This window comes from Heptranchias perlo, chromosome 13 (assembly GCF_035084215.1).
Source record: "Heptranchias perlo isolate sHepPer1 chromosome 13, sHepPer1.hap1, whole genome shotgun sequence".
Taxonomy (NCBI): domain Eukaryota; kingdom Metazoa; phylum Chordata; class Chondrichthyes; order Hexanchiformes; family Hexanchidae; genus Heptranchias; species Heptranchias perlo.
Window position 1 is genome coordinate 60,558,196 of NC_090337.1, and position 22,441 is coordinate 60,580,636.

Genomic DNA, 22,441 nt, shown 5'->3' on the forward strand with positions numbered 1-22,441 from the left:
CATGGTGGATTGCAGAGTTGAAAAATCCTATGACATCACCCCACACATGCGAGAGTTGGACTCTCCCATCCTCTCTGGCTCTGTGGACAATGTGCCTGGCAGGTCTGTCGATATTTCACCCAGTTGCTGCTGTGACTCCAGCATTCTCCTTTTCAGTACTGACCCCACCTGGCGGCCTGCGTACGGTGCCAAACTCAGCTTGTGCCACAAGCTCAACATCATGGAATCCCTGCACTAGCAGGGCCCCTTGTAGAGGTTTACTGCTTCAGTCCTGGTCTGATAACGCACATTATGCACCAATTTGCCCAGCGGGGAGATCACAAAATAAAGATTAGATGAGTTGGTGGACGAGAGGTGCAGGGGTCGAGGATACAGCTTCTTTAGGGTGTTCTGAGGGAATTTGCACGTGTCCACCAGAGATATGAAGCTTCCAATTCATCAGCAGCCCACTTTGAAAAGCCTGTTTCCCCTAGCAACAGATTTTTATGACTTCAAATTGCCTTTGGGATCTGCCAATAGTAAAAAACATATCTCAGTCCGAAAGCACCGACTCGTCCCCCTCTCCAATCACTGCATTTAAAAGGCCAACACCTTTAAAATAAACTGTTACAGAGACAGACCATTCTTTGCTTATTTTTCTCTATCCTTTTTAGTACCACTGAGTTCTGAAAACTTTAAAGCCCAGAGAACGAATGTCAGAGGTCAGATATGAATCATTAAGATGCTTTATTTTATAGGTATCTTGTGAACATACAGTAAGAAAGTCATGATCAAAACTCACTTACTTTACTTAACTTCAACCCTCTACTCGTGAATAAAATAAATAATAAACCACATTGTCCTGGTCAGTGGACTAAATGCACTCACTTTTAGGCCATCTTCGCATTGAAATAGACCAATTTTACATGGGCTTGGGCAGCGTTGGTTTTACAATAGAATGCCAAGGTCTTTCATGCCTTTCATTCAGCAAATCACCCCAACTGACTGATCTTCAACATGGGTTGACCTCTCCTTCTTGTTACTTCTGACCACAGGAAGTGTGTGAGGCTGTCCCTCTGATTTCTTCCCATTCACGAGTTTGCTAATTTCCTTTCAGTGAAACCAATTACCTCTACCCCCAAGAGTGGATTCTTGGCAAACACGTCACACTGGGCTTAGTGAACTTAGACAAAAAAAGATTCAGCTGGTCATTTGAAGTCAATTTTATCAGGCATCTCCCACTGTATTTAAAACCCTTGGTCACTCTGCCATGAGGGAGAGACAGTGATTTACTTTGATGACTCCATTTATTCACAGATGGGCAGACATTGACTCTGGATCCAGACACATCACGACCTCGATATTAACAGACTCCAACCATCCCCGGTTAAAATGTAGAAATCGGCCAACCCGCTCCAACCTGACACAGACACGGTCCCCGCGATTTTTACGGCGGCTGTTAGCTGGTCTGATGAGTGTCCTGCTATGGAGAGATGGGAGGCTCGTGAACATATTTAAATCAGGGTCCTACGACACAACAAGGAGACTGAATTGAAATTAACTACTGGAGCACAGGTTTCCCGCAGGTTGGCAAGGTCACCAGGGAAACGGAGGCAAGATTGGCAGGATGTTTATTAGGGAGCTTCAAGTAAATGAGGCTTCCTGTGAAAGCTTCTGCACTCACAGGTGCTTCCTTAGTTCCTTGTGGGTGAGTCTTGTTAAAATACTTGGCTTCAGATAGTGATTTTGAGGCTCTAGAGTTGGCGAGGGAGAAGTCCATTGTCATTGCTGCAGTGTTCTGGATTGATGAAGAGGAGGAGGAGGAGCAGCAGCAGCAAGAGCGAGCTGAGGAGGGAGCTGCAGGTGGGCAGCAGAGCAGGCATCAACATAGGGCCCGTGCTGGCAGAAGGCCATACCCACCCAACATGGTTTACAGGCAGAGGCTCAGTTACCTTGACTTCTAGGAGGCTCCGGATGACAGGATAGGTGATCACAGGTGCAGGGTGCCATAGATTGCACGCATGTGGTAATCAGAGCATCCCTCGAACAGACAGGAGAGTTTGTGAACCCCAAGGGCTTCCACTCCATCAATGTTCAGCTTGTCTGCAACCAATGAAAGAGGTTCATGCAGGTCTGTGTACGATTCCCTGGATGCTGCCATGATGCCATCATACTGTGGTAGTCGAATATCCCCACAATGTTTCTACCAGGGACCAAGCTGACAGAATGTCTCTGAACTGTTTGAAGACACTGCTTTGAAGGACTGGTATCAAAAGGTAGCCAAATATCAGAAATATTTTTAATGAGTTGTTTGACTGTAATTTTCTTTTTAAAACAGCAGTATCTATATAATATAAATGTGAAAATGATGAGAATGGAAGCAATATTCTCTGAGAAGTGAAAGTGGTTTTGTTGTTTACTGTTTCTGGGCTGTACGGTGGACATTTCCATATGTAAATGAATGAGTGGTGGTGAATTTTCGATTTGCTTAATCGATATGATTCATAGTTGGTTTTGGGATCACAATTTGCAAGAATTTGAAAATCAAAAGGTAAAATTGAGGAGCACAAGACACCAGTTGTTCTTACCCAGTTCATTAACATAAATATTGACCACTCTGTAAAGCAGTTTCACCATTGTACATATGAACATATGAGTTAAGAGCAGGAGTAGGCCATTCGGCCCCTCGAGACTGCTCTGCCACTTGATAAGATCATGGCTGATCTGATTATGACCTCAACCCTACTTTCCCGTCGACCAACTATAACCTTTGACTCCCTTGTTAATCAGGAATCTATCTAACTCAACCTAAAAAATATTCAATTACCCAGCCTCCACCGCTCTCTGGGGAAGGGACTTCCACAGACTCATGACCCTCTGAGAGAAAAAATTTCTCCTCATCTCCGCCTTAGATGGGAGACCCCGTATTTTTAAACTGTGGCCCCGAGTACTAGTCTCTCCCACAAGGGGAAACATCCCCTCAGCATCTACCCCTTCTTGTCCCCTCAGGATCTTATATGTTTTAATAAGATCACCTCTCATTCTTCGAAACTCCAGTGTATACAGGCCCAACTTGTCGAACCTTTCCTCATAAGGTGACCCCCTGATCCCAGGAATCAGTCGAGTGAACCTTCTCTGAAGTGCACATTGTGAAGAAAATGAGTATGAACAGCCATCATTGTCAAACCAGTTAGGTTGGATTCCACTTGGACTAGAATGCAACCAGCCTCTCCCCAGCGCAGGGAATTACAGTGAAGGGAAAAGGACCTTTAGGTGCAATTGATCGACAAAATTTGGCTGAAAACTGGGATATAACAGGTACACGATGCTGCTCTTACATTGTAGTGACGCCTAAAATTTATCGACTTTCAAAGATGTTAAACCCCTTAAAACTTCCTCTCTCACTATGTTTATCCCATCCAATATTTCACACTCCTGCTCCTTAACTACAATCTCTGTATCGTCCTCCTCTTTTGTGAAGACAAACGCAAAGTATTCATGAAGAACCATACCCACATCTTCTGCCTCCACACATAGGTTATCTTTTTGGTCTCGAATAGGCCCCACTCTTTCCTTAGTTATCCTCTTGCTCTTTATGTATTTATAAAGCTTTTTTGCATTTTTATTAATTTTACTTGCCAGTATTTTTTCATGCCCTCTCTTTGCTTTCCTAATTTTCCTTTTAATTTCACCCCTGCACTTTCTATACTCCTCTAGGTTTTCTGCTGTATTCAGCTCTTGGGGCCCGATGTTAGCAGGCCTGCGGGTTCCCGGCGGGGGGGCTATCGGGCGCGTGGGTAAAACGCCCGGTGAAATGAGTGCGTCCCCCGCGCGATCACAGGATAATTGAAGTCATTTACCTGTGGTTACGGGTTTTCCGCTTCTCAGCTGCGCGCCGGCGGCCTGCGCATGCGCAGTGACGTCTGAGTGATGGTGGAGCTCTATTTAAAGGGGCAGTCCACCAATGCTCCTCCTGCTGCAAACAAGAAGTAGCACACCATGGATCACCCCAGGGGTAAGGCTGCCCCACGATTTTCTGAAGACTCACTCCAGCTGCTGCTGGACGGGGTAAGGAGGAGGAGGGAGACGTTGTTCCCCAGCGATGGAAGGAAGTGCCCTGCCTCCGCCACCAGGAAGGCATGGGCGGAGGTGGCCGCGGAGGTTAGCAGCAGGGGCAACACCACAAGAACATGGATCCAGTGTCGCAAGAGATTCAACGATCTCACTAGGTCCGGCAAAGTGAGTACACTAACGCATTCTCCCACACTCCGTCTTCCACATCACCTCAAACACCTCACAACCCCTTCTGCACTGCCACCACAGTGCTCCCGCATCAATCTGCACAGCCACTCAACTATCATCCTCACCGTGCCTGCACGTACCCACCGTCCCTGTCCCCATTTGAACACTACCACACACCCCAATCCCCATACAATGGGATGGGCATGTGGCACACGCATCCTGCCATCAATCTCCCACACGCTCAACCCACCCACACCAATGCTTGAAGCGTCTCACAATGCAATCATCACTCAATCACGCATCTGTGTTTTGCCTTGACAGGAGAAGAGATGCTAGAACGCCCGGGAAAGGGAACGCACCGGAGGGGGCACGCAACACGAGGTGGTTCTAACGCATGCAGAGCTGGACGCCTTGGAGATCAGCCACACGCTGCATTGCCTGTCCGTGGCGGATGGCGAGGCTGGGGCTGCAGAAACGTCCGGTAACGGAAAGCTGACACTCAGCACTCATGATCGCGAATGATCTTCGCATCACTTGGCATCTGCCGCACCTCACCATTTGTCCACATGCCTGATATTGCCCTTTGTTCTCTTGCAGGGCCGTCTGCGAGTGCCGTGTCTGTGGAGGGCGATTCCTCAGAGGACATGCCGGTCTCTGAGGGTCCATCGTCACATATGAGCCAAGCATCCACCAGCGCAGATACACACACCTCGGTGGGTCCCCCTCCTCAATTAGTTGGGATTGCACATGGTGAGTCACCGCGCACACGTGAGCATGAGCAGACCCTGGTGGCAGGGGCATCCGCGGAGGGTCCGCGTCGGTGGGAGCACTCTTCTCCAGGCTCTGCTCAGCCGGACCCAGATGCTGAACCCAGGGGGCCACCAGTCAAAAGGAGAGTCGTCGAGGGGCACCAGCACATTGCCGAGGTAATGGAAGAGGTGCCACGGGCACTCTCCACAATCGCGCAGGTGATGGAGGAGTCCAACTCCTGCATGAGGGCAATGGTGGCACAAGTACAGGAGGGTATCGGCGAGATAGTGTCGCGGGTAGGTGCGGGAAGGTCTGCGGTGGAGGAAAGGCTAGCCTCCCTCGAGCGTCACGCACAGCTCAACATTGAGTCCGTCCAGGCCCTGACAACGGCTGTTCGGATTCAGGGTGAGCAACATTCTGCCGCCATAAACAGGCTGACAGATACATTGGAGGTGGCCTTGCAAGGTCTCACACAGGTCATCCAAACTGCCGTCCAGCAGAGTGGAACGGGTGATGTGGGCCTCGGCCATGAGAGGGAAGATGGTGAACGTGGACATGGAAGTGGGGATGCTACTCAAAGTGCCCCCACGTCTCACCCGTTGCCCCCCTCTCAACCAGTACCCGCAATGGTGCCTCCTCTCCAGGTGGCCGAGTGTGCCCCTGCACAGGTGCAGGAGGAGCAGTCTGTGGAGGTGCCCTCACGGGCACCGAAACCCTAGGGGCGTCGGCCCAAAGCATCTACCCGGTCAGGGCACGAACAAGAGCAACCTGCCAGTACCTCTGCTGGAGCCACAGGGGTTGCACCACGTAGGGGTTCCCGCAAACGTAAGGCCAAGGAGTTATGAACACAAAGGGAATGCACCAGGGTGTATGACAATTTATTATGTTTTTATTTCTTGTCGTTTACTGCACGTGCACAATAAACACAATTGTTCTCACCACCACTGCCACCTCTTGTCCGTTCTTGAGCGGCTTGTGCAATAGGTCCCTTTCGTGGGGCTCATCATGACGACGAACACCTGGTCCCACCCATTGGGTCACACTACAGTGGGTGCAGGAGTAATGGCACCACTCTTCTGTGGAGGGGGCTGGTATGGCCGCTCCTCTGTGCACGTGATGAGGTCTGGACGCCTCAGACAGTCTGATGTTAGGAGAACCGTGGACATATGAGTGCCTCCCTGGCCTGACGAGCATCCAGGTGAGCCGGTGTTCGGCCCATGGGTCCTTCCTCCTCCTCTTGCTCCTCCTCCTCCTCCTCCTCATCGTTGTCCTCAATATGGGTGGCGGATGTGCATGGGGCCTCCTCCAGCAGCACCCCTCTCTGTTGTGCCATGTTGTGCAGGGCACAGCAGACAACTATAATCCGTCCCACTCTGAGTGGCGTGTATTGGAGCGCTCCCCCAGAACCTGAAGCGCATCTTGAGCAGCCCTATAGCCTGCTCAATTGCTGCCCTGGTAGCAATGTGGCTGTCATTATATCGACGCTGCGGCTCGGTGATGGGGTTCCTCAGAGGTGTCATAAGCCACGTGTGCAGGGGATATCCCTTGTCGCCGAGGAGCCAGCCGTTGCCGGTGTTGGGTGAGTGGAAGAGGGGCGGGACGGTGGACTCCCTGAGGATGAAGGCATCGTGGTAGCTGCCAGGGTATCTGGCGCACACGTGTAGGAATCTCTGTCGGTGGTCACAGATGAGCTGGGCGTTCATGCAGTGATACCTCTTCCTGTTGATGAATAGTCCTGGCTCATGTGGAGGTGCCCGTATTGCTATGTGGGTGCAATCGATTACACCCTGCACCCGTGGGAAGCCAGCGTCAGCATGGAATCCAACCGCCCTCTCCATCTGGCTGCGGTCATCCATGGTGAAGTTGATGTAGTGCGAGGCCCTGCGGAACAACCCATCGGTAACCTGTCTTATGCACTTGCGTGCCGACGACTGACAGACCCCGGTGATATCCCCGGTGGCACCCTGGAAGGATCCGGAGGCGAAGAAGTTGAGGGCAGTGGTGACTTTGACGGCGACGGGTAAGGAGATGCTGCTTGGTCCATCCGGGAGCAGCTCGTCATTAAGGAGGCTGCAGATGTCGGCGACTACCTGGCGACTGACTCTGAGCCTCCGTATGCACTGCTCCTCAGAGAGGTCCAGGAAGCTGAGCCTCGCTTTGTAGACCCTGTGCGGAGGGTAGTGCCTCCTGCGACGCATCTCTCTCTGCGGTTGCCCTCCCTCCTGCTGTGCAGGTGGATGTGCGACAGCACCGTGTTGTGGGGCTCCACGTGTCTGAGGCGGATGGCGTGGCCTGCGAGGCTGCTGAGGCTGGTGATGCTGTTCATCCTCCGAGGAGGTCAAGGCGGCCCCCATCTGGAAGGTGTAGGTCTGAGGTGTTCTGCAAGGTCGGTAAGTGTGTCCTCGCACAGGGGTTGCGGTTCCACGTCGGTGAATCTTCTTGCCTGGAGGAGGGTGGTGGAGGGCAAGCGTTGCCCTGTGTGACGGAGTGGCCTCCTGCGTTGGTGAAGGGTCTCCCCCCACCCCCACCTGTGGAATGCACCTTGGCAGCTGCCACAGGCTGCTGGCTGCAACACGTCCGTTTGAAGTTCGAGTGTTTCCCCCAGTATGGGAAACAGTCTCAGTTCAAGGTAAAATCCCACCCTTCCTAATAAAACAGCTCAATCAGGCCAGTTAATGACCTGAAATAGCTAAATAAATACTGTCAAGTGGCATCCCGCTGGCTTTAATTGCCTGCGGGATTCCCACCAGCGGGGGCTGCGCGCTCACACCGGCGCGTCCGTGGGGAACCCGGAAGTGGGCGGGATCGAGGCGGGCTCCGGTCCCGCGCCGGGATTCCCCGATTTTCGGGGCCCCCCCGCCGAGAACGCAACCGATAGCGGGTGGTAAAATCAAGCCTGTGATGTGGAGATGCCGGTGATGGACTGGGGTGGACAAATGTAAGGACAATGCCTGGTGATTACAGATAACCTTTCCAACTGCTACAATTACACGCTACACGTAACCCCACCAGCGAAAAAAGAGTTATCAGTTTTTAATACAACTGTTCATTTTCTCTCTTTCTCTTCCTTTCGGATGTTTCTCTCTCTCTCTCTCTCTCTGTCTTTGGGTTCGGACCATTTGTATATTCAGTTGTCCTGTATGTACTGTCTCTCTGTCTGATTGCCTTGACAATTGGCAGTTGGAAAGATTATCTGTTATCTCCAGGCATTGTTCTCTGACTTTATATGCGGTAATCTTCAAGGAATCCTACATTCACCTGACGAAGGAGAAAGCCTCCGAAAGCTTGTGATTTTCAAATAAAACTGTTGGACTATAACCTGGTGTTGTAAGATTCCTTACATTTATAAAAATACAGCCACAGGAGCCACTTAGGAACTTTTTCCTTGTCTTGCTTAGGCTAGTGTGAGTAGTCAAGGTGACACGTTTACAATACCCGATGAGTCTGTACCAATCTCATGGTCTCTGTATGTCATTGGTTGTATCCATGTTTTGATCAATAAAATATGTTAATCAGACGTCTCAGTGTTTCCTGGTCTTTGAACTTGTACTAAGAGCAAGGTTTATCTTACAAACCCAACAAGCGGAACAAAATAAAAAACACACAACAACCACAGACACAGGAAAAGACATCGAATGACCTGTCAAGTGATAAGGGTGGAGATCAGAAAATGGTTAAAGCCCTGTAAATGTTTCCCTTTTCAGTAGAGACCCAAATCCCTTTTGAAAGTTACTGTTGAATCGGCTCCCACCACCTTTTCAGGCAATGTGTTCCAGATCACAACAATTCATTGAGTAAAAACTTTTCTATCAACTGCCACCCAGCTTTTGTGTGAATTATCTTGAATCTGTGACCTCTGGTTACCGACCCTCCTACCAGTGGAAACCGTTTCTCTCTATCTGTTCTTTCAAAACCCCTCATTATTTTGAACACCACTATTAAGTCTCCCCTTAACCTTCTCTGCTCTAAGGAGAACAATCCCAACTTCTCCAGTCTCTTCACAAAACTGAAACTCCTCATCCCTGGTACCATTCTAGTAAATCTCCTCTACATGCTTTCAAATGCCTTGATGTCCTTTCTAAAGTGTGGACACAATACTCTAGCTGAGGTCTAACGAGTGGTTTATAAAGGTTTAGCATAACTCCCTTGCTTTTGTACTCTATGCCTCTATTTATAAAGCCAAGGATCCTGTTTGCTTTTTTAACTGCTTTATCAACTTGTCCTGCCATCTTCAAAGATTTGTGTGTGTGTGAAACCCCAGGTCTCTCTATATCTGCACCCACTTTGAAATTGTACCACTTAGTTTATACTACACCGCGTCATTTTTCCTTGGAAAATGCATTACTTGTCACTTCTCTGCATTAAATTTTATCTGCCATGTGTCTGCCCATTTCACCAGTCTGTCTACATCCTCCTCACTGTTTACACATTTCCAAGCTTTGTGTCAGCTACAAACATTTAAATTACGCCCTCTTTAACCACGTCCATTAACATGTCTCAAAAAGATCAGTAGCCCTAATAGGGACCCCTGGGGGACACCACTGGATACTTCCCTCCAGTCCGAAAAACAACTGTTCACTCCTAGTTTCTGCTTCCTGCCTCACAGCCCGTTTTGTATCCATGCTTCCACTGCCCCTTTAATCCTATGGGCTTCAATTTTGCAAACAAGTCTCCTGTGTGCCACTTTATCAAAGGCCATATGCACCACATCAACTGCACTACCGTCATCAACTCTCTTCATTATTTCATTGAAGAACTCAATCAATATAACGGGTGCAAGATCCATAGCACCAGTTTTATGCCTGGATGACAAGTTGAAAATCTATCCAAAAATGTTCAAAATTTATCGAGATGTTTGAGGGTCTTTCGTGGTTTCTAACTTTGATCCAGTTTCCCTGAAAAAGACTGCTGTAAAAACACAAAAATGTCATCTTGCTTTCCTGCCTTGTTCGGGATGAGCTTAAATAAATAAGCCTCTCGGTAAATTCAGTTAAAACTCCAGTCTTCAGATGTGTTTGACACCCGAAGATCAGCTTGACCCTTTTGATCTTGGAATATAACCGGCCACCATCAGCTGACCTCAAGAGAGACTATTTGGAAAAACAGGAGAAGGTGAAAGCAGGATATTTTAGGAGAAGTCAGTTCAATCAGACCAATTCTAAGGAGATTGATTGGAAAATAAATTTGCCAAATACTGCACTTCGGAGAAGTTTTGCCAAATACTGCACTTCAGAGAAAAGTGAAGTAAAAAGGTTTGAGGTTGTTAGAGCAGCATAGAAGTGTGGTCAACATAACCTCACAAATAACTCAGTATATATTAAAGAATACATGAAATATACAGTGATTTTTTTCATCACATACATGGTATGAATGAAAATACATCACAGGACAAGAAACGTGATCAACCAGATTCTCGACATCAGCAACAGCTCATTTCATTTATTTTCTAAATGGCGTGAAGTTAGGAAGTGTGGAGGAGCAGAGAGATTTAAGGGTCCAAGTACAGAAATCACTAAAAGCTAGAGGACAGGTACAAAAAATAATTAAAAAGGCTAATGGAATGCTGGCCTTTTTATCAAGGGAGTGCGAATATAAAGGGGTGGAAGTTATGTTACCGTAATATAAATTTCTGATTAGACCCCATTTCATGCATTCAACTCTGGGCACTGCACTTCAGGAAGGATATATTGGCCTTTCAGAGGGTACAGCGCAAATTCAGCACAATGATGCCGGGATTCAAACGTTAAATTATGAGGAGAGGAGACTAGGCATGTATTCCCTTGAGTACAGAAGTTTAAGGGGTGATCTAATTGAGATGTTTTAGGTGATTAAAGGATTTGATAGTGTAGATAGAAACTATTTCTTCTCGTGGGGGAGTCCAGAACAATGGGGCATAACCATAAAATTAGAGATAGGTCGTTCAGGGGTGATGTCAGGAAGCACTTCTTCAAACAAAGGGTAGTGGAAATCTGGAATTCTCTCCCCCAAAAAGCTGTTGAGGCTGGGGGTCAATTGAAAATTTCAGAGCTGAGATGAAATGAAAAGGTGACGCATAAAATAAACACCTGACTGAGACATTTGCATTCAATCATGGGACACATGGGAGTGGTCTGAATTACTACGGTTTAATGTGCTCAACAAATTAAAGGATCCAAACAAAAATGAGACACCCTTATGTTAACCCGATGTGATCTGTATAGCCTGTCTCTTTTTATGCCTGACACTTCTACGTAGTGCTGCCACTGTGGCTTCAGCAGAGATGGTGGAAGGATGCTGTGCACCTTTCTCAGTCTCGTGAGGTGTACGTGGTCGACAACCTCTGGGCTTTGGAGCCCGTCAGGACCCTGCCACTGACTGCACCTCCTGCACTTGTGCAGCGCCAGTGTGGACCAGCGGGAATGGTGGCACCATTTTGGGTATTGGATGAGGGGGTGGCAATGGATGAGACATGCAGACATTCTGTGAAAGGTCTGCACTTGCCTTGCCCATTCCACCATTCTCACTCCCCTGGGGCAGGAGGACATCAGTCCTCCCGGTCTGCTGGAGAGCAGAGTGGAGGAGATTAGTGATGCCTTGGAAGCCACGATCTAGTCTGTCTGCAATCTTATCAAGACCAGAAGAGACATTTCCGGCTAGAGGCTGCAGAGCCATTATCTGAGCCTACATGCAGGCCACAATGACTGACAGCATTGAATCACGTGAGTGCCTTGCTACAATTTCCATAGAGATCACCACACGCTCCATGGTGGATTGCAGAGTTGAAAAATCCAATGACATCACCCCACACATGCGAGAGTTGGACTCTCCCATCCTCTCTGGCTCTGTGGACAATGTGCCTGGCAGGTCTGTCGATATTTCACCCAGTTGCTGCTGTGACTCCAGCATTCTCCTTTTCAGTACTGACCCCACCTGGCGGCCTGCGTACGGTGCCAAACTCAGCTTGTGCCACAAGCTCAACATCATGGAATCCCTGCACTAGCAGGGCCCCTTGTAGAGGTTTACTGCTTCAGTCCTGGTCTGATAACGCACATTATGCACCAATTTGCCCAGCGGGGAGATCACAAAATAAAGATTAGATGAGTTGGTGGACGAGAGGTGCAGGGGTCGAGGATACAGCTTCTTTAGGGTGTTCTGAGGGGAATTTGCACGTGTCCACCAGAGATATGAAGCTTCCAATTCATCAGCAGCCCACTTTGAAAAGCCTGTTTCCCCTAGCAACAGATTTTTATGACTTCAAATTGCCTTTGGGATCTGCCAATAGTAAAAAACATATCTCAGTCCGAAAGCACCGACTCGTCCCCCTCTCCAATCACTGCATTTAAAAGGCCAACACCTTTAAAATAAACTGTTACAGAGACAGACCATTCTTTGCTTATTTTTCTCTATCCTTTTTAGTACCACTGAGTTCTGAAAACTTTAAAGCCCAGAGAACGAATGTCAGAGGTCAGATATGAATCATTAAGATGCTTTATTTTATAGGTATCTTGTGAACATACAGTAAGAAAGTCATGATCAAAACTCACTTACTTTACTTAACTTCAACCCTCTACTCGTGAATAAAATAAATAATAAACCACATTGTCCTGGTCAGTGGACTAAATGCACTCACTTTTAGGCCATCTTCGCATTGAAATAGACCAATTTTACATGGGCTTGGGCAGCGTTGGTTTTACAATAGAATGCCAAGGTCTTTCATGCCTTTCATTCAGCAAATCACCCCAACTGACTGATCTTCAACATGGGTTGACCTCTCCTTCTTGTTACTTCTGACCACAGGAAGTGTGTGAGGCTGTCCCTCTGATTTCTTCCCATTCACGAGTTTGCTAATTTCCTTTCAGTGAAACCAATTACCTCTACCCCCAAGAGTGGATTCTTGGCAAACACGTCACACTGGGCTTAGTGAACTTAGACAAAAAAAGATTCAGCTGGTCATTTGAAGTCAATTTTATCAGGCATCTCCCACTGTATTTAAAACCCTTGGTCACTCTGCCATGAGGGAGAGACAGTGATTTACTTTGATGACTCCATTTATTCACAGATGGGCAGACATTGACTCTGGATCCAGACACATCACGACCTCGATATTAACAGACTCCAACCATCCCCGGTTAAAATGTAGAAATCGGCCAACCCGCTCCAACCTGACACAGACACGGTCCCCGCGATTTTTACGGCGGCTGTTAGCTGGTCTGATGAGTGTCCTGCTATGGAGAGATGGGAGGCTCGTGAACATATTTAAATCAGGGTCCTACGACACAACAAGGAGACTGAATTGAAATTAACTACTGGAGCACAGGTTTCCCGCAGGTTGGCAAGGTCACCAGGGAAACGGAGGCAAGATTGGCAGGATGTTTATTAGGGAGCTTCAAGTAAATGAGGCTTCCTGTGAAAGCTTCTGCACTCACAGGTGCTTCCTTAGTTCCTTGTGGGTGAGTCTTGTTAAAATACTTGGCTTCAGATAGTGATTTTGAGGCTCTAGAGTTGGCGAGGGAGAAGTCCATTGTCATTGCTGCAGTGTTCTGGATTGATGAAGAGGAGGAGGAGGAGCAGCAGCAGCAAGAGCGAGCTGAGGAGGGAGCTGCAGGTGGGCAGCAGAGCAGGCATCAACATAGGGCCCGTGCTGGCAGAAGGCCATACCCACCCAACATGGTTTACAGGCAGAGGCTCAGTTACCTTGACTTCTAGGAGGCTCCGGATGACAGGATAGGTGATCACAGGTGCAGGGTGCCATAGATTGCACGCATGTGGTAATCAGAGCATCCCTCGAACAGACAGGAGAGTTTGTGAACCCCAAGGGCTTCCACTCCATCAATGTTCAGCTTGTCTGCAACCAATGAAAGAGGTTCATGCAGGTCTGTGTACGATTCCCTGGATGCTGCCATGATGCCATCATACTGTGGTAGTCGAATATCCCCACAATGTTTCTACCAGGGACCAAGCTGACAGAATGTCTCTGAACTGTTTGAAGACACTGCTTTGAAGGACTGGTATCAAAAGGTAGCCAAATATCAGAAATATTTTTAATGAGTTGTTTGACTGTAATTTTCTTTTTAAAACAGCAGTATCTATATAATATAAATGTGAAAATGATGAGAATGGAAGCAATATTCTCTGAGAAGTGAAAGTGGTTTTGTTGTTTACTGTTTCTGGGCTGTACGGTGGACATTTCCATATGTAAATGAATGAGTGGTGGTGAATTTTCGATTTGCTTAATCGATATGATTCATAGTTGGTTTTGGGATCACAATTTGCAAGAATTTGAAAATCAAAAGGTAAAATTGAGGAGCACAAGACACCAGTTGTTCTTACCCAGTTCATTAACATAAATATTGACCACTCTGTAAAGCAGTTTCACCATTGTACATATGAACATATGAGTTAAGAGCAGGAGTAGGCCATTCGGCCCCTCGAGACTGCTCTGCCACTTGATAAGATCATGGCTGATCTGATTATGACCTCAACCCTACTTTCCCGTCGACCAACTATAACCTTTGACTCCCTTGTTAATCAGGAATCTATCTAACTCAACCTAAAAAATATTCAATTACCCAGCCTCCACCGCTCTCTGGGGAAGGGACTTCCACAGACTCATGACCCTCTGAGAGAAAAAATTTCTCCTCATCTCCGCCTTAGATGGGAGACCCCGTATTTTTAAACTGTGGCCCCGAGTACTAGTCTCTCCCACAAGGGGAAACATCCCCTCAGCATCTACCCCTTCTTGTCCCCTCAGGATCTTATATGTTTTAATAAGATCACCTCTCATTCTTCGAAACTCCAGTGTATACAGGCCCAACTTGTCGAACCTTTCCTCATAAGGTGACCCCCTGATCCCAGGAATCAGTCGAGTGAACCTTCTCTGAAGTGCACATTGTGAAGAAAATGAGTATGAACAGCCATCATTGTCAAACCAGTTAGGTTGGATTCTACTTGGACTAGAATGCAACCAGCCTCTCCCCAGCGCAGGGAATTACAGTGAAGGGAAAAGGACCTTTAGGTGCAATTGATCGACAAAATTTGGCTGAAAACTGGGATATAACAGGTACACGATGCTGCTCTTACATTGTAGTGACGCCTAAAATTTATCTACTTTCAAAGATGTTAAACCCCTTAAAACTTCCTCTCTCACTATGTTTATCCCATCCAATATTTCACACTCCTGCTCCTTAACTACAATCTCTGTATCGTCCTCCTCTTTTGTGAAGACAAACGCAAAGTATTCATGAAGAACCATACCCACATCTTCTGCCTCCACACATAGGTTATCTTTTTGGTCTCGAATAGGCCCCACTCTTTCCTTAGTTATCCTCTTGCTCTTTATGTATTTATAAAGCTTTTTTGCATTTTTATTAATTTTACTTGCCAGTATTTTTTCATGCCCTCTCTTTGCTTTCCTAATTTTCCTTTTAATTTCACCCCTGCACTTTCTATACTCCTCTAGGTTTTCTGCTGTATTCAGCTCTTGGGGCTCGATGTTAGCAGGCCTGCGGGTTCCCGGCGGGGGGGCTATCGGGCGCGTGGGTAAAACGCCCGGTGAAATGAGTGCGTCCCCCGCGCGATCACAGGATAATTGAAGTCATTTACCTGTGGTTACGGGTTTTCCGCTGCTCAGCTGCGCGCCGGCGGCCTGCGCATACGCAGTGACGTCTGAGTGATGGTGGAGCTCTATTTAAAGGGGCAGTCCACCAATGCTCCTCCTGCTGCAAACAAGAAGTAGCACACCATGGAGCACCCCAGGGGTAAGGCTGCCCCACGATTTTCTGAAGACTCACTCCAGCTGCTGCTGGACGGGGTAAGGAGGAGGAGGGAGACGTTCCCCAGCGATGGAAGGAAGTGCCCTGCCTCCGCCACCAGAAAGGCATGGGCGGAGGTGGCCGCGGAGGTGAGCAGCAGGGGCAACACCACAAGAACATGGATCCAGTGTCGCAAGAGATTCAACGATCTCACTAGGTCCGGCAAAGTGAGTACACTAACGCATTCTCCAACACTCTGTCTTGCACATCACCTCAAACACCTCACAACCCCTTCTGCACTGCCACCACAGTGCTCCCGCATCAATCCACACAGCCACTCAACTATCATCCTCACCGTGCCTGCACGTACCCACCGTCCGTTTCCCCATTTGAACACTACCACACACCCTAATCCCCACACAATGGGATGGGCATGTGGCACACGCATCCTCCCATCCATCTCCCACACGCTCAACCCACCCACACCAATGCTTGAAGCGTCTCACAATGCAATCATCACTCAATCACGCATCTGTGTTTTGCCTTGACAGGAGAAGAGATGCTAGAAATCCCGGGAAAGGGAACGCACCGGAGGGGGCCCGCAACACGAGGTGGTTCTAACGCACGCAGAGCTGGACGCCTTGGAGATCAGCCACACACTGCATTGCCTGTCCGTGTCGGATGGCGAGGCTGGGGCTGCAGAATGGCGATTCTGGGGCTGCAGAAACGTCCGGTAACGGAAAGCTGACACTCAGCACTCATGATCGCGAATGATCTTAGCATCACTTGGCATCTGCCGCACCTCAACATTTGTCCACATGCCTGATATTGCCCTATGTTCTCTTGCAGGGCCGTCTGCGAGTGCCGTGTTTGTGGAGGGCGATTCCTCAGAGGACATGCCGGTCTCTGAGGGTCCATCGTCACATATGAGCCAAGCATCCACCAGCGCAGATACACACACCTCGGTGGGTCCCCCTCCTCAATTAGTTGGGATTGCACATGGTGAGTCACCGCGCACACGTGAGCATGAGCAGACCCTGGTGGCAGGGGCAGCCGCGGTGGGTCCGCGTCGGTGGGAGCACTCTTCTCCAGGCTCTGCTCAGCCGGACCCAGATGCTGAACCCAGGGGGTCACCAGTCAAAAGGAGAGTCGTCGAGGGGCACCAGCACATTGCCGAGGTACTGGAAGAGGTGCCACGCGCACTCTCCACAATTGCGCAGATGATGGAGGAGTCCAACTCCTGCATGAGGGCAATGGTGGCACAAGTACAGGAGGGTATCGGCGAGATAGTGTCGCGGGTAGGTGCGGGAACGTCTGCGGTGGAGGAAAGGCTAGCCTCCCTCGAGCGTCACGCACAGCTCAACATTGAGTCCATCCAGGCCCTGGCAACGGCTGTTCGGATTCAGGGTGAGCAACATTCTGCCGCCATAAACAGGCTGACAGATACACGAGAGGTGGCCTTGCAAGGTCTCACACAGGTCATCCAAACTGCCGTCCAGCAGAGTGGAAGGGGTGATGTGGGCCTAGGCCATGAGAGGGAAGATGGTGAACGTGGACATGGAAGTGGGGATGCTACTCAAAGTGCCCCCACGTCTCACCCGTTGCCTCCCTCTCAACCAGTACCCGCAATGGTGCCTCCTCTCCAGGTGGCCGAGTCTGCCCCTGCACAGGTGCAGGAGGAGCAGTCTGTGGAGGTGCCCTCATGGGCACCGAAACCCAGGGGGCGTCGGCCAAAAGCATCTACCCGGTCAGGGCACGAACAAGAGCAACCTGCCACTACCTCTGCTGGAGCCACAGGGGTAGCACCATGTAGGTGTTCCCGCAAACGTAAGGCCAAGGTGTTATGAACACAAAGGGAATGCACCAGGGTGCATGACAATTTGATATGTTTTTATTTATAGTCGTTTACTGCACATACACAATAAACACAATCGTTCTCACCACTACTGCCACCTCTTGTCCATTCTTGAGCGGCTTGTGCAATAGGTCCCTTTCGTGGGGCTCATCATGACGACGAACACCTGGTCCCACCCATTGGGTCACACTACAGTGGGTGCAGGAGTAATGGCACCACACTTCTGTGGAGGGGGCTGGTATGGCCGCTCCTCTGTGCACGTGATGAGGTCTGGACGCCTCAGACAGTCTGATGTTAGGAGAACCGTTGACATATGAGTGCCTCCCTGGCCTGACGAGCATCCAGGTGAGCCGGTGTTCGGCCCATGGTTCCTTTCTCGTCCTCTTGCTCCTCCTCCTCCTCCTCCTCCTCATCGTCGTCCTCAATATGGGTGGCAGATGTGCATGGGGCCTCCTCCAGCGGCACCCCTCTCTGTTGTGCCATGTTGTGCTGGGCACAGCAGACAACTATAATTCGTCGCACTCTGAGTGGCGCGTATTGGAGCGCTCCCCCAGAACGATCAAGGCACCTGAAGCGCATCTTGAGCACCCCTATAGCCTGCTCAATTGCTGCCCTGGTAGCAATGTGGCTATCATTATATCGACGCTGCGGCTCGGTGATGGGGTTCCTCAGAGGTGTCATAAGCCACGTGTGCAGGGGATATCCCTTGTCGCTGAGGAGCCAGCCGTTGCCGGTGTTGGGTGAGTGGAAGAGGGGCGGGACGGTGGACTCCCTGAGGACGAAGGCATCGTGGTAGCTGCCAAGGTATCTGGCGCACACGTGTAGGAATCTCTAGCGGTGGTCACAGATGAGCTGGGCGTTCATGGAGCGATACCCCTTCCTGTTGATGAACAGTCCTGGCTCATGTGGAGGTGCCCGTATCGCTATGTGGGTGCAATCGATTACACCCTGCACCCGTGGGAAGCCAGCCACAGTATGGAATCCAACTGCCCTCTCCATCTGGCTGCGGTCATCCATGGTGAAGTTGATGTCGTGCGAGGCCCTGTGGAACAAACAATCGGTCACCTGCCTTATGCGCTTGCGTGCAGACGACTGACAGACCCTGGTGATGTCCCCGGTGGCACCCTGGAAGGATCCGGAGGAGAAGAAGTCGAGGGCAGTGGTGACTTTGATGGCGACGGGTAAGAAGATGCTGCTTGGTCCATCCGGGAGCAGCTCGTCATTAAGGAGGCTGCAGATGTCGGCGACTACCTGGCGAGTGACTCTGAGCCTCCGTATGCACTGCTTCTCAGAGAGGTCCAGGAAGCTGAGCCTCGGTCTGTGGACCCTGTGCCGAGGGTAGTGCCTCCTGCGACGCATCTCTCTCTGCGGTTGCCCTCCCTCCTGCTGTGCAGGTGGATGTGCCACAGAACCGTGTTGTGGGGCTCCATGTGTCTGAGGCGGACGGCGTGGCCTGCGAGGCTGCTGAGGCTGGTGATGCTGTTCATCCTCCGAGGAGGTCAAGGCGGCCCCCATCTGGAAGGTGTAGTTCTGAGGGGTTCTGCAAGGTCGGTAAGTGTGTCCTTGCACCGGGGTTGTGGTTCCACGTCGGTGAATCTTCTTGCTAGGAGGAGGGTGGTGGAGGGCAAGCGTTGCCCTGTGTGACGGAGTGGCCTCCTGCGTTGGTGAAGTGTCTCCCCCCCCACAACCTGTGGAATGCACCTTGGCAGCTGCCACAGGCTGCTGGCTGCAACACGTCCGTTTGAAGTGAGAGTGTTTCCCCCAGTTTCCCCCAGTCTCAGTTCAAGGTAAAATCCCTCCCTTCCTAATAAAACAGCTCAATCAGGCCTGTGAACGACCTGAACGAGCAAGATAAATACTTACAAGTGGCATCCCGCTGGCTTTAATTGCCTGCGGGATTCCCACCTGCGGGGTCTGCGCGCGCACGCCGGCGCGTCCGTGGGGAACCCGGAAGTGGGCGGGTTCAAGACGGGATCCGGTCCCGCTCCGGGATTCCCCGATTTTTGGGGTCCCCCCGCCGAGAACGCACCCGATAGCGGGTGGTAAAATCAAGCCCTTGGTGTCTGACATAAGCTTGCCTTTTTTGTCTTATCCTAGTCTGTATGCTCCTTGTCATCCAGGGGGCTCTAGATTTGGCAGTCCCACCCTTTGTCTTTGTGGGAACATATTTACTCTGAACCCTTTGAATCGCCCCCTTGAATGCCTCCCACTGCTCTGACACTGATTTACCTTCAAGCAGCTGTTTCCAGTCCACTTTTGCTAAATCACTTCTCAGCTGAGTAAAATTGGCCTTTCCTCAATTTAGAATTTCTCCTGTTCTATCTCTGCCCTTTTCCATAACTATGCTAAATCTAACTGAATTATGATCACTACCACCAAAATTGTCTCCCACTGATACTCCTTCCACCTGCCCAGCTTCATTCCCTAAAACTAAACCAAGAAATGCCCCCCCCTCTTGTTGGGCTTGCGACGAACTGGCTAAAAATCTTTCCTCATGTTAATTTGATACATCTATTTCTTTAAAAAAAACAAGTTTAATTTTGAAAGCAAACAAATCTTCTTTGAGGGACACAAATAGAAAAGTAGGTTACAAGGAATGGAAGAGAGGAAATAAACAGGTTGAGGATGAGGGACCCTCTCGCACCTACCCTGTTGGAGTGAGTCGCAATGGGGTGGCAGTAAATATAAGATTAAGGGTGAAGTGAATAACATCAAATCAAGTGGGAGGGGAGGATACGGGGCGGAGTGGATAGTTCGTAGGGGATGAAGTATTTGTACTGATTGGAATGCGGGGCTGATAGGAAGGAGATGGGGTCCTGGGAAGGTGAAAGAGTTGGAAATCTGAAATGGCACAGCCAGCACCCTCTAATAATTTCAGCCTGAAGTAATGATGTGACATTGTGTTATTTACCACCTTTCACAATAAACAGATGAGCACAGTGGGTATCCTATGTGGCCTCTGGTGTTTTATATTGTAGTTAAAGGGAAGTTCTTAGCCTTGTTGCTTGCTATTCCAATCATGACATGCACAAAGTTTCACTTTACATGAGACTTGGTCTGCTTAAGTCTCCTTTTTGGTGTGAAACAAGTTTAAAGATTTGGCAAGAGGCCAATTGGTAACATAAATCCCAGTGTTACCTTTTCCATATTGCAGAAAATGCACTATCTTTGAAGTTTAAAAAAATCTTCTGCTTTGAATATTTCTGGTTTTCTTCATTGGTTTGTTATTCCTTCAAATCATTTTAGTTATCACCTGTTGTGCCATGTATCGGAAAGGCACAGATTCATACCCATAATTCTGCAGTGGGAGACCATTGGGGAACAAATCAATTGAAACCCTGGTTATAGAGCGGCATTGGAGATAACTGGAGCCCCTGCAAACTGGGTTTCTTGGCAGAGGATTGGTCTTTAGATTAAGGAGGAGTCACAAATACTTGAGAAGAAATAACTTTAAATATGGTGAAAATGACCATTGTAGATTGTATTTTACTCTGTTCATTATATCACAGGTAAATCCAGATTTGGAAAGATTTTGGATCCACGTGCTGATGGCTGCAGGTTAGCACTGCTATGGAAATAAGGTGCCATCTACCTGGACAGCAACATTTTATCAAAGAAGCCTTTGCTATTTTCCAATTTTACCTGTGGAGAACGTACAGACGGTGCCAGTAATGGAGCAATGGGATTTTATGAAAGTCATCCTTTTTGTGGAACTGCATGGAAGATTTTGTGGCCCATTATATTGGACACATTTGGGGTCAACAAGGATAACCTATTTTCTGAAGCGGTGGTGCCAGTCGAATAACCTGGCCGACTTCACTGGAAAAGAATGCAATGCCATCTCTTTATGGATCGGAAGGTGGTTCTATCAATTCTCATATCCAAGCTGGGAAAATTACTATGTTCCATGGAAGGAGGAGCATATAGAGAGCTTCTCCTCAGGTCGATACGGAGCACATGTCTGGAACTATATGAATTCTAATAAGAAACGGAAAGTAATTCCTGGAAGTGGATCATTAATGGAATATCTTTTTCAGGCGTATTGTCCAACTACATACAGAAATTTAATTCAATCTAGAAATAGTTCAGAGTCTCCGATTCCCTTATATTTATGAGTACAAAGATAATTTTAAAATGTTATGCTAAAAAGTAAAATTATTAATAACATAAAATAGGAAATAAATACAACCTTATTTTAGTATAAGATGATTGAGTGCAATAGTAATCTATAAGTCATTCATTCCAATATCTGGTTTCGTAACCAACTGCTCTTACAATCAGGATACACTCTGCTCACTTGCTGGCATTTTCCTTCTTTTTGTCCAGTCCCAAGTGCTGCTGGTGAGTGGAGCATATCTTGACATTAAGATCAGCTGGTTATTGTAGCAGCTGGCAAATTGCCCCATAGTCAACTTAGTGGAGAGAAAGAAATCACCAACACTTCACACACGCTGTTGATTAAAGTGAAGATGTGGTGACAGTGGAGACGTTCGGGAGCATCAGGGAGTGGGATTTGGGAGCATTTATTAATTCTGGAGTTTTACTGCTCTGAGGTTCGGTGATTGGGGATTCATAGTACTTGATTTTTGCCAAAAACAGGTCAAAACAGTAACTTGTTTTCATGTTCACATTCCAACCAGTCCTTCAACACCCCACCCAATGTAGTCCGTCATAGACAAAAAAGCAAAATGCCGCACATGACCAAAGTCCAAAATAAACACAGAAAATGCTGCACATACTCAGCAGGTCAGGCAGCATTTGTCAAGAAAACACAAATCAATTGACATTTCAGGTATAAACCCTTGGTCAGACTGAAGAATATTACCAATGAACAGCATTTATAAAGGAACAGAACAAGGGAAAGGGAGGGATCTAAGAGCAGGCA

General features: G+C 48.5%; 1 pseudogene; it reads left to right on the forward strand.

Moving 5' to 3' along the window:
- The window catches only part of LOC137331644 (alpha-1,4-N-acetylglucosaminyltransferase-like), a 35,657-nt pseudogene extending 13,968 nt beyond the window's left edge, over nucleotides 1–21,689 (forward strand).
- The last annotated feature ends 752 nt before the right edge of the window (nucleotides 21,690–22,441 follow it).